The sequence below is a fragment of the Budorcas taxicolor genome, chromosome 3 (genome assembly GCF_023091745.1).
Source record: "Budorcas taxicolor isolate Tak-1 chromosome 3, Takin1.1, whole genome shotgun sequence".
NCBI lineage: Eukaryota > Metazoa > Chordata > Mammalia > Artiodactyla > Bovidae > Budorcas > Budorcas taxicolor.
In genome coordinates, this window is record NC_068912.1 from 72,976,853 (window position 1) to 72,992,764 (window position 15,912).

The 15,912-nt window shown below is 34.4% G+C and overlaps 1 protein-coding gene across 1 annotated transcript in view; it reads left to right on the top strand.

Annotated features, from left to right (window-relative positions):
• NEGR1 (neuronal growth regulator 1) overlaps window positions 1-15,912 on the top strand; it is a 1,004,973-nt gene that overhangs the window by 104,883 nt on the left and 884,178 nt on the right. The window lies entirely within an intron of this gene.

Genomic DNA, 15,912 nt, shown 5'->3' on the forward strand with positions numbered 1-15,912 from the left:
CAACATTCTTTGGTCTGTTTTATCAGGTGGCTGAGTTAATTCTGTGCAGTACCTAGCAGGATGATAAAAATGTAACCAACACATCTAATGAGCAGATGATTTTTAGAGGGAATCTCCTAACACATGGGAGAAAAAGAAGTACTACAACATTGCTAGATACAATATAAGGAAGAAGAGCTGTACAGGGTCTCAAGCCTCTGTGAGTCATTGGTATCCTGATTTAGCCTGCTTGTTCATACCAGCTATCAATAGGAATCGGAAGAGAGCAAGGGAGGTGCTATGACAAGGTGCCACTGAGAGGAAACTAACTGGGATTCTGCATGCCAACCCATATGGGGTTCAGAGAAGTGGATCAGCTAATAGAACACCATCTTTAGGGACTGACTGAAAAGTTCACAAAATCCAACAGATTATTGATCACAAATTCAACATCTGTGATTTTTTTAATAAAAGTTAACTGCTGAAGATAAGAGTATAGAAAATAGTGATAATTATTTTGATTAAGCTTGACAAGCTGTTTCTTTGTGTCTAAATGCCTCCCACTAAAATATGAACAAAAACAGAATGGAAAAAAGAAAATATCTATGCAATATCCTTGACTGCCAATTTCACTGTATTATATAAATTGCATGCATGTCTTTGAAAAAACTACCCTTTTAAAGGCTTCTAAGAAATTAGTTAATACTATCCTTTTTAATTTTTAAGATCTTGAGCTTCTACAAAGTTATGACTTTCTCAAAACCCCTAGTTAGGATCTAAAAAGGAGTAAGCTAAGGTTTATCTCATTGTCATCGTGCACTTCTCAGCAAAGACCTTACTAGCCCTCCTTGCACTGCATATGATGCAGGTGTCCTCTAGTGATTTTAAAAATAATCTGTGGATGTACTGATCTTTTTAAGAGGCTTAGGGAAAGAAAAGAAAAAAAAAAGAATATGTTCTACAATTAGATTGAAATACTGTTGCTGTCATTTTGGGGAGGAGGGTTATTTTTTCATCCAGAAGGTAAGCTGTTAACATTTTAGGAAGAAAAATAATAGCCAATATGAGTAAGCTTTTTGAAGAAATTATTACTTTCATATTTTGTTGGTATAAAGATTAAAAATACACACAGTGGTTTCTACAATAAATAATTCAAAATATACAAATGTATTTATTCACTGATATCCAATACAACATTGCTTAGAATAAAATATTGGAAATAAATAAATGTCCAATAGGAAAATGTTTGAATTGTGGTATACATTAAAATGAGCTTCTCTCATTGTTTCTCCACCTCAGTTTGAGGCATTACATTCTAGGAAATTTAACTAGAAACTAGGCATTATACTTGACCTGTTTCCTTACTCATCATATTACATCATATGTGCCTGGTTTTGAATCTTGAATGCCAGTTCCATACCTTCTCCATAACTTAGTTTATTCATTTGTGATGTAAGAGTAACAGTAGTACTCAGCTCATTAGGTTAAACACGATCTTATAGCTATAGCACTTCAGTGTCTGACAGTTGATAGATCCTCAATGAATATTCAGTTTCGTTCAGTACAGTCACTCAGTCGTGTCCGACTCTTTGTGACCCCATGATTTGCAGCACACCAGGCCTCCTTGTCCATCACCAACTCCCGCAGTTTACCCAAACTCATGTGCATCGAGTCGGTGATGCCATCCAGCCATCTCATCCTCTGTCCTCCCTTTCTCCTCCTGCCCCGAATCCCTCCCAGCATCAGAGTCTTTTCCAATGAGTCAACTCTTCACATGAAGTGGCCAAAGTTTTGGAGTTTCAGCTTTAGCATCAGTCCTTCCAATCAACATCCAGGACTGCTCTCCTTTAGAATGGACTTTTTGGATCTCTTTGCAGTCCAAGGGACCCTAAAGAGTCTTCTCCAACACCACACTTCATAAGCATCAATTCTTCGGTACTCAGCTTTCTTCACAGTCCAACTCTCACATCCATACATGGCCACAGGAAAAACCATAGCCTTGATTAGATGGACCTTTGTTGGCAAAGTAATGTCTCTGCTTTTGAATATGCTATCTAGGTTGGTCATAACTTTTCTTCCAAGGAGTACACGTCTTTTAATTTCATGGCTGCAGTCACCATGTGCAGTGATTTTGGAGCCCAAAATAATACAGTCTGACACTGTTTCCACTGTTTCCCCATCTATTTCCCATGAAATGATGGGACCAGAATTTTCTGAATGTTGAGCTTTAAGCCAACTTTTTCACTCTCCTCTTTCACTTTCATCAAGAGGCTTTTTAGTTCCTCTTCACTTTCTGCCATAAGGGTGGTGTCATCTGCATATCTGAGGTTATTGAGATTTCTCCCGGCAGTCTAGATTCCAGCTTGTGTTTCTTATTAATTTTCAACATTACAAAGGTGATAATATAATCATTTCTTTAGTCATTTCATGTTATATGCAGAAAGTTCATTGACTTCATCTTGAAATTGACTTTTAACTATTTCTAAACTTTGATTCCTTGTCCCATGTAAATCTCGCTCCTATTATGTAGCCATTATATGATATATTTGGATTTTGTCATCTTATTCTCCTGCTTAAAACCTTTCAGTGAACTTTCCTGACTTATAAGACGTGTAGGCTTCTAGTGACTGTCACTGCTTATAAACTCAAGCTCATTTCTCACCATTTGTTTTATGTTCTAGCTATCCTAAAGTGTTTATTCTTTCTTTTGTGGAATGCAAGGCTGTTTTTCTTAAGCCAGTGTGTTTGTCTGTGTCTTCTTTGCCTGGAAATACTCATTAATACTTTAATTTTGACTGATTAACTTCTACTCACCCTTTAACAGTTAGCTCTATGAATTTGACATCTTTCTGGAGTTAGACTTAGTTTGGGTATCCCTTTACTGATTCTCAAGATTCTATGTAATGTTATTATCACATCCACTGCCTTGTATTTTAATTACTTAAGGTCTTTCTTCCCAACAGAGTTTAAGTACAGTGATATAAAGTTCTTAGTATTATGTATCCCTTGTGCTTGGCATAGTGCTTAGAGCATAGTAGCTGTTCTATAAATGCTTTGAACAAATGAATATTTTTTAATATAATTGTTATGGACATTTAAAAATAGTTTATGAAAAGTTATATAGCTGTAGGAAATGTTTACGATATCCTGTGAGGTGAAAAATCAAGGGACAAAATTCTATATAGAATTCTACATACCACTGTAAGAACTGTATAAAAAAGTCAGTGGCAAAATTGTGTTAGTTTATGAATATATTTATATAAAATTTCCAGTTTCTAAGATAGAATACTTAATATGTATTTCAGTATTAGTGCAATGTATAGACTTAGAAAATCTTCCTAAAATATTTAGTTATCTCATGATTTTCAACTGTCTTCTAAAGGCCTGCAAAGTATCCTACAGTGTTCACAAATCTTCACTTCTCTGTTCTTATGTACATGAGGGCTACATGGATGCATTCAAAGCAATGGCATACAATAGTTGTATTCACAGTGCCTTTCCTCAGTGCAAGATGGGTATAAGATGTAAAGTGTATGGAATCTCAATTTAAAAAGTGTAAAAATCCATTTAGAGAAAAATAGCTATAATTCTAATTTTCAACGCGTTGATTCTGTAATATTTCTCAAAATTAAAGTCAATAATTTTTCTTATAGATACAAAATATAGCACTTGTATTCACATATGATTCCTAAGTTTACCTCCAGTATAAACATTTATTTGAAACGAACTCATAGTTTTAATCTCCAGCATATTTTATCTCAACACTTCAGTGTGATGGACTATCTCCTAGAGAACTCCAACCAGTCATGATGCTATCACATTAGTAGCAATTTTAGACAATTTGAAAGAGGAAAAGTGAACATTTTTCCTTTTAGATGACTTTTGGAAACTACATTTGAAAGCCCATTTAGACTATCAAACTTATCATTGTCATAAATAAAGGCAAAGGCAGGATCGACAGAACATTGTCTGGAATCAGGAGGCCAGTGGTGACTTCTAGATACTATTTTTCTTCTCTGTGGTTAGTTTTGGATAATGGCTAGCTTCTGGTCATTTTCTTTCTTTCTTTCTTTCTTTTTTCTTGTGATCATTTACTTGGTGAGAATTGTCTGAATCCACTCAGACTGTATTCATTTTTTATTGATGGGTAGTTCAGCAAGCACATCTAATAATTACAATGATCCATTATGCTTAAAATAACTTTATAATTTATAAAGCAATTACAGATGCACCATGTCTAGACCTAATTTATACAGATCTTAGTGATAGAAAATATTTTCCTCACATCACAAATCAAATCTCAAAAAGTCTGAAGAATGTGCAAAAACTTAGTGAACTCTTACCTTCTAATTCTGTGCTTTATTTTTTCACTACCCCACACTGTCTTCCTTGCACCATGTAGTGCGATAAAATAGAGCTTCAAAGTTGTGTAAAAATTTTATTTTCCATCTTTTGAAATTTTTATATAACATCCTGACCTTTGGATCTATGTCTATTTGGATGCAAACTTATAACGTCATTTGGAAAGACCAGTGTAGTTTACAAGAAATGCATTTAAGTAAGTAGGACCAAAATATCTTTGGACTAATTGAGATCCAGACAGTTGCATTTCTCATTAGGTGAACTGAAGTGAAAGTCGCTCAGTGAATATTTGATATTTCCTATAAAACTTCAAGAAGCACATTAGTGTTCCTATGAAAGTTCTTGGAAATGTATTGATTTTTCCTCATTATTCTTTTGGAGTTCTAAAGGAGATTGTAAATGAAAGCTGGGCAACATTCAAGTGTTGATGTTTTCATAAATAACTTACCTTTAAACCTTCTGTAAGTATATCCGTAGTATTTGTCAAGAATGAATTATAATAATTATCTATGGCAAAAAAAACAATACTTAGATAGAAATTAGAAATTATTTTAAGTAACAGCAGATTAGCTTCATTTAAACTTCAGGAGCCTAAAGTTAAGTATCATTGCCTGCTTCTAATAGAAAAACATTTAAATACCAGTGCTATTTCTACATTTCCACAGCTTTTGAAATTGACCTTACTCAATATTTCTTTGATAGAATCTTCAGTAGATTCTGAAGAAAGGGAAAAGGAAAATTTTGTGTGTTCTTGTACCCATGAATCACATGAGGATTTTTGGTCTTCAGTGTATACACCCAGATTTAGAGAACTATAGGATTCTAATATCGTTATACTGAAATTGTTATAAATGAAGTATTATTTGTAGCAATTAGAAAATTCTTGAATGGATACATTCTTTTTTTTTTTTTTTAATTTTTCTACATTAAATTAGTTTAGAGACATAGCCCCTCATCTGACAGGAAGAGAAAAGTCGTCATTCCTGAAAAACTGTTCTCCTTAATGAGGCCTTCCCTCAGTGGGAAACATTTTACCAGAACCTACCTGACTTGCAGGGAGAAGGCAATGGGAACCCACTTCAGTACTCTTGCCTGGAAAATCCCATGAGCGGAGGAGCCTGGTCGGCTGCAGTCCATGGGGTCGCAAAGAATCGGACACTTACTGAACAACTTGACTTTCACTTTTCACTTTCGTGCACTTGAGAAGGAAATGGCAACCCACTTCAGTGTTCTTGCCTGGAGAATCCCAGGGACGGGGGAGCCTGGTGGGCTGCTGTCTGTGGGGTCGCACAGAGTCAGACATGACTGAAATGACTTAGCAGTAGCATCTGACTTACAGAAGTGGGAATATCCAACTCCAATCCCCTGTAGTCTTCCTGTTTCATCTAAGGGTGGGTAGGGGGGGCAAGGGAATGAGAAGTACTTGTTGCTAATTAAAATACTGAGACTTAATCACAAGGAATACTAAGTCCTTCCTTTCCCACCATACTTCACCACCATGTCAGTAGGATTCCTGTATAACAATAGGTGATTAGACCTGAAAGAACTTATAGCTCAGATTTTATTCTATAAGAAATCTCTTGATAGAAACTCAAAGACAATGGAGATGCATAACCAAGGACATCAGAGGAGATGTTACCTCTGATATGTAAAACTATGGCAAGCAGTAAATATGACCAGTTAGCCAATTTGAGCACTTAAATGGAGAATTGTAAACAAATGCAGTTTTTGTTTTTGTTTTTCACTTTGCTCATTGAAAAGAAACATAGGGCTAGCAAGGACTCACAGACTCGTGTCCGTGTATGGCAAAAACCACTACAATATTGTAAAATAAATAAATAAATATTTTTAAAAGTTAAAAAAGATGTGTTTTCCTGGTTTGTGCTTGTGCTATGTCGCTTCAGTGTGTCCGATTCTTTGCGACCCCATGGACTGTAGCCCGTTAGGCTCGTCTGTCTACAGGATTCTCCAAACAAGAATACTGGAGTGAGTTACCATTTCCATGTCCAGGGGATCTTCCCAACCCACAGATCGAACCCATGTCCCTTAAGATTCCTGCATTGGCAGATGGATTCTTTACCCCTAGGGCCATCTGGGAAGCCCCTTTCCTGGTTTAGCAATCCCTAAAAGTTTCTGAGTTTCAAGAGTGATTAAATATGCATTTACCTGGTCATTCCACATTTCATTTTTGACCATCTACCATGGGATAGACACTGGTGTTGCTGTAGAGATCACAGCCGTCCAATACCCTGTCCTTGTGAAGCTTATGTTATAGGGAGGCAGACAATAGAGAAACAAATGAGTAAGACATATAATATTTTAGATGGTAATAAATTATATGAAATAAATCAGGGGAAAATGAGTGATATTTCAAATAGCATGTTCAAGAAAAATCTTACAAAGGTAAGTCCTGAAATATAGAAAAGATGCATATTAAACATTCATTCCTTAAAATTCAAAATGTATTTGAGTGATAGGTTGTGTGAGCCTCTGAATGATTTGGAGTAGCTCAGAACTACCTAAGATTGCTTAGGCAGGGGGAAGATGGCTAATTCCTGGAGGTTTTATAATTTATCAGGACAAATTTCACAGTAAAGTTTTTAAAATAGATACAAATAAAGGGATTTTGTGTGTATCTAGATAAAATAATTTATATAATATATAAGGAAATGTATATTTGAATTCTCTGATTAATTATAAACTGAATGCTTCTACACTTTCATTATTTTCCAGTATGATAATCTCAAGAGATACCTCTTATTCCTCTTCTACTGAACATTTATGTGTTAAGTCATTCATTTGTCTTTCTATTCACCTCTAATTTGTCAGTGAACTTTTAACTGACATTTGTTAAAGTTCACTAAATTTGGAAAAGATTCTTGAGGATTAAGAAGTGTCAGAAATAGTTCTGTGTTAAAAACAAAGGGTCAGAAGCAAACCCTCATTAGTATAGATCTATTTAATGGAGAGCTTGGCATAAATTTTGGATCACATAAAAAGAAAATAAAAACTTTGCAGAAAAGAAAAAGAACTATTTGCATAAAGATAGCCACTGGAGAGTTTATACTTCATTAACCTGTTGAATCTTGTAAAAGGTCAGAAGCAGAAATCATATTAAAAACCATAAAGAAGAACTCAGTGGAGATAATATACTTAATTCCTAGGTTATAAGATTACTCACTGAGTCTAGGCCTGAGGTGAAATATCTTAGAACAAATAATTTTCTTAATAATAGGAATTAAAGTGCTCTACAAAATATATATATTATTAAATTAATACATAAAATAATAAAATGTTTATCAAGGACATTTGAAGTCTTTTTAAAGTTCAGTAAAGCATGCTTTAATAGAGTTTCCAGAAAATTGCACTTTGCTGATATTCAGGGAAAAAGCTATCTAAAGCTGATTCAAAAATATGAGTATCATTTTTAAAGGTCTGATTTACATTTAACAATTTCCTGATATAAACATTATAAGAATTTTAACAACACTTAATAAATTTTCTTCATAATAACTGCTGAATATGTATGACTACCTGACTCCTTACAACTTCTTACTAATTACCCTGATATTTTATTGTGGAGAATAAGTTTAATGTATTTTTCTTACAATAGATTTTTTTTTAATCCAGCAATTATTAATATATCCTCTCCTTTCTCTTTTACATCTTCCATTATTCTCAGTATCACCCTCATTATCTCAGTTACTCTGCATTTGATGAATTTTCCAAACCTTCAGCAAATGTGTAGCTGCTTTCTGTACCTCACAGTTTCTGTAGACTGAAGTCACCTCCATGGCTGCTTCTACTAGAGCAGAGTGCTTTACTAAAAAGATATGCCCACTAGTTTTATCTAAATCAATGTTAACTTTTTTTTTTGGCAGCCATGCTATTCAGGTCCAAAAGAAACTATCTTCATTTCCCTCCTTTCAAAATTACTCATGTGTATATACTTGTGTGTGTATTTAGATAGAGAGAAAAGAGAAGTGAATAAGAAAGAAAAGAAGAAAATGTCTTTTCTTTCACTTCACCAATTAGTCTCCAAGATTTAATGTAAATGCCTTCTAAATAATGGCCTTGCTTTTCTATTTCTGGGATATAAGTTACTGCAAAATTTGTGAAAAGTTTCACCTGTAACTTTGGAATAATTAATGAGGTTATTTTATATAAACCAATCAGAGTGACATATTCATTTGAAGGAAATCAGTTAATTCTAAAGTAAGAGTAATATATAATCTTTAAAATTTATTAGAAGGATATTAAGTGAAACTCTTTCAAGTTTAATTCAAATTCCGTATCCTAAGGAAAGCTCAATTAAAATAAATTGTCTTGAGCAAACAAAAGTTTTTGTTGAAAAGATGCAAGTAACCTGAAATTAGAGAGCAGTTTTACAATATCAATAAGAAGCACTAGACATAGTGACTCAGACAGTAATGAATGCCTGCAAGGCAGGAGACCTGGATTCTATCCCTGAGTCCAAAGGATCCCTTGGAGAAGGCAATGGCTACCCACTCCAATATTCTTGCCTGGAGAATTCCATTGACAGAGGAACCTGGCGGGCTACAGTCCATGGGGTAGCAGAAGAGTCAGAGGTGACTTGAGTGACTAAAAAACATTTTTTTTTACAGTGTCAATAAGAAGCACTAGAAAGACAAATATCATCTACATTTTCTCTTTCGCTTTAGATATACTAATTTGATCATTAAAATTTGTACAAATTATCATACATTTTATACCACCATATGTCCATTTAACAATTATTTATTTGATTTACTAAAAATGTTTACTTTGCAAATACTGTAATAATGTGTGAAATTATTCAATTCTCAAGTACTTATTTATCCACAATTGAATAATTTTCAAATTAAGTTTCTTGATTTTTTTAAAATTTACCTTCTCTGTCTTATAAAATAGCTGAGCAAATTTTTTTAAAAATATTGATTTTATGATGTTTTTATGTCTCTTTATACTATAAAGAGCAGAGCCTAAGGGAATCTTAGTCAAATAAAAGATTAGAAGAAGGTTTTGTTTGTGATACAGTTAATATGGTAAGACATTGTAATCTGGCCAGGCAGAATTTCTTTCTCATTATTGGAATAGTATCTCCTTGTTTTAAACAATTGCTTCCCACCTCAAGCCAGCAGCTAGCAATATTTTCTGAGTGGTAGTGGCCATAAGTTTATAAAATCTCAGCCATGTACCCTCAGGGGCTTTCTAAGACATTAGGGTCTAACCTAGGGTTGGTCAGGCATAGCACTTAATCATTTTTGACCATAAAAATTAATTCAGGAGACAGTCATTTGAACCAATTTTTTTTTAATCTGGGATTTTATCTTTTCAGCCTGATTCTTGGCAGTAAAAGTCCTTTTGCTTTATAGTGATTAAATGAAAGATATGAGCCCAAAGCTTCACTGGCTCCAAATTTAAAGAAAAATCTCTGTTTTGAGATTTCTTGTATAAGAGAATGATGAAAAGGAGAGAAAGTAGACAGAAAGTGCCTGGTCTCTAATTTAGTCAACTCTATATCATTTCCTTTCCTAATCATATGAACTCTTTATTTCTAAAGTAGTTCAATTTGAATTCCTGACACTGGAAATTGAAAAAGTTCCTAATAAGATAGTAGTTAACCAAGCAGGAATATCATTTATTCAATCATACCTTATCACAAGTTAATGCGATAGTTATCATCCATAAGACACACATTTAGAAATTAACCATAGTCCTCCTTTCCCTCTTGCTACCTGTTTCCCAAGATAACAGCCCTGTTGCTAAGTTGCTTCAGTCGTGTCCGACTCTGTGTGACCCCATAGACGGCAGCGCACCAGGCTCCCCCATCCCTGGGATTCTCCAGGCAAGAACACTGGAGTGGGTTGCCATTTCCTTCTCCAGATAACAGCACTAAAGATTGAAAACAGTGGGTAGGATTCTTCCCAAATTAAAGATATATTTTATTCAGCACACAGAGTGCTGCTGCCAGTTTCATAAATGTTTATTTAGATGCCAAGGATGGACATCACACCTTGTTACCATATCTATTTCAAGCTTTCAAGAAGTCAGACTTGGTAAAGAAGAGGCAATTGCTTAGAAGAATGGAAGGGATAGAAGAAAGGCCAATTGCCTAGAGGAGTGTGCCAATGAAAGAAAACAGAGTAGGAAACTCTTCTTGAACTGAGGCAGTTCACCTAAAGGAAATTTGGAGTGCTTCAGCCTCTCCAGAATTCCCTAGGTGTGCTATTGGACTAATGATTTAGGAAACCTGGTGTCATAGATGTAGCAAAATCACTGGTTTTCCAACTCCTGATGGCAATCTGTGTATAAGTACATCCGTACTCTCTCACTTGTTTTATGAATATATTATTATTAATTAATATATGCAAGATTTTGTTTGATCCATTGTTTTCCTCTACCTAACCAATGTATGTTCTGTATAACAAATTACGCTTTACCACAAAACTTTTCTGAATGTGACCTTTCTAATTAAACATTTTAATGCTTCATTCCATGTAATAGTTGGATACAACTGTTGTTGATGTTTTGCTATTCCTTTTTTCAGTGCTTTTAGTTGTTAATGGTTATTTCCCAGCAGATACTGTTCTGATAAATCATTGTTTAATATAATACCAATAATAATAAATCTAGTATGGACTGTGTCAGAGCTTATAACTCCTGCTCCAACAATTCTATGGAAGAGAAAATGGTTGTATTTATTTAACCTCAAAAAAATTACTGAGTGTCAGATTTTAAAAACAGAGAAAAAAACATTTTATCTACTTTTAACTGGGGAGTTATTAATGTGCCATAAGCAAATGATGTTTTAATTTAAAAACCTTCCTTTTCTCTATAAGATTTTCAGTGTTATATCTACTAGTCTAACCATTGCACTAGTTAAAAATCCCAAATAGATGCATTTTATTTGTTTCCTCCTACCTTGATTATCTTTCTGTTATGGAAAAAGAAGTGAGAAAAAATGGAGGAAATAGCAAAACAAAAATAGAGATCTGTGAATGTAAATATTTGAGACCCTGATAATCTAGACAATTATAAACATTAGGTACTGTACAGAAAAAAAAGTGTAAAGCAAAGAAACTATTTAAATAGCACCGATTTCATGAGATTTTCAGTTTGAGCTTAAAGTATTTGCAGGAGTGAAATGATAAACATTTGGATGTTGAAAAAGACTGAATGTCATTTAAAGGGGCTTCCCTCATAGGTCAGCTGGTAAAGAATTCACCTGCAATGGGGGAAACCTAGATTCAGTCCCTGGGTTGGGAAGATCCCCTGAAGGAGGGCATGGCAACTCATTCCAATATTCTTGCCTGGAGAAGCTCCATGGACAGTGGAGCCTGGTGGGCACACAAAATGCAAAATGGAATATTGGGGAAATACCAGAGTTGATTTCAGATGTTTGTGAGACAGCTTTTGAGAAAGTTGGACAGCAGATGGAGCCAATAAGTAGGGATGACAAACAGTAGCATTACTTGGCCTCAGACCACTCAAGGATATCCCTGCTTCTATCACACTCACAAAAAGAAGAGTTTTCAAGTCAAAGAGTTATGTGCTGAATGTAAGCTACATTCTTTTAGAAATGCATTAGGTCTTCTAGAGGGTCATTTGGGCTCTCAGGGCAGCAGTTCAACATAAGCTAAGCTGCAACTTGAAGGAAATAATTGGCTCCATGCCAGACTCCAGGACACTTAATTCAGTAGTCTGCACACTTGCCAAACCTGATGGATGCCTACCATCACATCTGCTCTGTGTTTTTTTAAATTTTAAATGGTATCATCTTGACTTAATTTTTTAAATATATTTATCTGAAGATTTATGTAAGTTAGAATTGCTTTACAGTCCTCATGTATGTATATCTGAATGCCAAGAGTAAACCTGTATTTACAAAAAATGCTGTCTATGATGTATTGTCATTCTGTTTTTGCAGTTGTTCATTTCCCATTTTCTCATAGAAAACATGACCCATGATGCAGTAATCACAACAACACAGTTTACTTCTATTTTCTTATGTAAAAAATTGAAAAAAAGGAAACATATATATGTGCATATTTGACCCAAGGAGAATAGTGTATCATTTGCCTCGACATTGTTTCAGAGAAGGACAAAATTCATGTCTCAGAGTTTTGACTTAGCTTTTATAAAGAGACACCTTCAAATAACAATAAATCAAAGTGGTTCAGCTCTACTCCAAGCCTAGCTTAGCCATTAAATTGTTCTCATACAGCATTCTCATATCTTGGTTCAGTTTATATGTTGTTCATATTTCTAACTTGACTATTTTCAGTAGTTAATCCTTTCTAATCATATTTGTGTGTTTATGGTCTAGGGCATGGTAGAAAGAAAGCATATCAAAGAAAAATAAGCATAAAATAATACCAATAATTCTTTTAAAACATACGGTTATTAACCAAAGGCTTTACTGCAAATGCTTAACTTCCTGTCAAAGGTTAGCAGTATAAGAGTGTAAAAAAAGAAAAAGGTCTGCTCTCTTAAAGGCAAGGTTAGGATCTAGGCTCCATTGCTTTCCATAAAGCTGACCTTAGGCAGGCTGTGTATGCTGAGTTTCCTTATATGGAAAGCAGGAAAAATATTATAATCTGTTACAAGGATAAACTGGCAATTTAATGACTATGCAATATATGTAATCATTTTACTCTGCTTATTGTAAAATAAATATAATCCAGGAAACTAGTAGCATAGGAAGGCACCGTTATAGAGTACTGATGAATTAGTGTATTACAACATTTTTAGTGACTTTCACAATGTTTTTCTCATCCTTTTCCCAAGCAAAAGCTGGATTTTATAGAATTTTATTACGTGGTTTTATTTCAGGAAGACATAATAAATGAGAGATAATATAAATCTGTATTTCCTAAACACCAACAATCTGTAACATTACTCAGAAAATTGTCTAGGGCATAGCTTTCCCATCTTATCAGAAAACTCTCTCTCTCAAAAATGTCAAATTTTCACTAATGGTATTTTAATTAAATAAGATATACTATGTTGTTGCTGTTCAGTCACTAAGTCATGTCTGACTCTTTGCACACCCTTGGACTGCAGCACTCCAGGCTGCTCCGTCCTGCACCATCTCTCAAAGGTTTTTCAAATTCGTGTCCATGGAGTCAGTGATGCTATCCAGCCATCTCATCCTCTGTTGCCTCGTCTCCTTTTGATATACTTAGGTATAAATTATTGCAATTACTTTTTAATGCTGCCATCAAGAAAGCAGTCCTTTTTCTTTTTATACTATTGCATTCCTAAGGCTCAGACATTGTTTATAGTATTATAGATACAGATTTATAAGAATTGGTTTTTGAATGAAGTATCATTTATGTGGTTCTACCTTTTGCAGTCTACATGAGGTAATGTAATGAAATCATGATGACTCTTATACCCAGATTATTAGTATGTAAGTCTACTTGGTATAAATATTTCCACATGACTCCTGGTGATTTCTGATGCATCCTGGAGCTTATTTCATGTGTTTCTAAGAATAAATCTCATGTTCTACTCTAACTTCCCATTGTTTTGGATGTATTGCTATGTTTGCTCCCCATGTTACATAAGATGTCGTTGTTGAGCACAACAGTTTTCATTGATGGTGGTAGCTCTTTGGTTTGGTGCAGTGGATCAATGTCCTTTGTTCCTCTGTCGTTTCCTCATGCATTCAATTAATATATAGCTTAATTTGACTGAATTAAGTAATTTAAAGCTGGCTGTGACTATTAACTTTTTGATAATTTTTGATAGCACAACTAAGCTTAAACTGTAATTTTTAACACTAATTGAGGGAACATACAGGACATGCAGAGAAAATAGAAAACAGAGAGGCATAATACCTGGCCTGCATATAGGCCTGAGTTTCACAGCAGCTGTAATATGGACATTTGGGGTTGGATATTCTTTAACAAGTAGCTGCCCTATGCCTTGTAGGATATTTGGTAGTATACATTACCTAGAAGCCAGTAGCATCATTCCAAGCCATAGCAATCCAAAATGTTTCTGGACATTGCTAAATGCTCCTGGGGAACAAAAATTCTGATTGAAATCCATTCATGTGGGGACAAGGACAGCTTACTTCTATCCCTAGAAATATTTCAAGCCATCACATACCTAAGAATTTAGTCTCAAACTTCCACAGAGAGGAAGAGGCCCATCATCAAACTAATCTGAGAGCCACAACTTAATATCTTTTCTGCTATTGCAGAGATGGCCTTTTCACAAAGCATATATGCAAGTCCATCACTTTTCAAAATTTGTCTCAGATTATGGTAAAGAAACTCTCAGGGCTTCAGGTCTCTTTGGCAGTAATTCTTTTTTATTCAAACCCTGGAGTTCCTGAAACAATTGCTCAAGGTATAACAACTTATGACTTAGTAAGTATGGAATAAAAGTATCCACCTAATTGAACAGTGCCAAACACAGTAATTCTCTTCTTCTTCTTTCACAGAATTCAATCTGCCATGAAACATGAGTAGACTATTCTTGTTATGGAGCCACTTAAAGAGTAGTTTCAGTGTCATGTTTTAATCTATATTTCCCTAAGTACCAAAGGACTGATGACAAATAGAAAAATTCAACTCTTAGCCTTATTTTCACACTTCTATATGGCATTGTTCTACCTTCATGTAGGAGAGATCCCCTGGAGTAGGAAATGGCAACCCTCTCCAGTATTCTTGCCTGGAATATTCTATGGACAGAGGATCGTGGCAGGCCATAGTCCATGAGGTCACAAAGAGCTGGACAAGACTGAGCATGCATGCAATATATATAGTCTTAAATTCTAGCCTCAAAAAGAATGTTTTGTTAATGCAATTTTTAACATTCTGAGAATGCGCTGTTTATATAAAATGCTTTCTAATGACCTTTCTGTAAAAATAACACAAGTGAAGTCTCTTTTGTTAATGTTTTCAATGACATGACATTATTATAATAAAATGTATGTATTTATTATTGGAATTGAGTTTATTTTAAAGTTCCAAATTTGGATTTTAATGTTTGGACTATCTGACTTATTTCTCATTTTTCTCTGGTACTTCTGCTATTGAAACCAATCTTTTTATTTTAAAATATTTTCATATTGAGTCGTATAAAAAGTAAAATCCCTGCAATGTAATATTCTTTTTTAAAAGTTATATTTCATATAATTTTATATTGGATTGAAAAGGAGAAGGAGAACTAATGAAACTATTGAGATATTTTTAGACTTTTTAAAGTTTAATTTGCTGGTTCACCTGGGCACTTTAGGGAATTTAAAAGTATTTTGATATAATATTCCAGTGAGAAGAGTCATCACCAAACGGCCTGTTCTTTTTAGTGCTAATATTGTTCACGCATCAACACCTGCTTCTTCAGAGATGGTAGCAGCTGTTTGAGTTGGAAAAAGGAATGAAACCTTGATAGTTTCACACTCAGTACTACTATATAATGAGCTCAGCCAGCTTCTGAAAATCCACTTGTCTTTTGGAGAAAAGTGAGACATTGCTTGCAGAAACTTTGTTTATTCATTCATAAATGAATCATTATAAACATATCATGGCACATTTTCAAAAATACATATTTAAT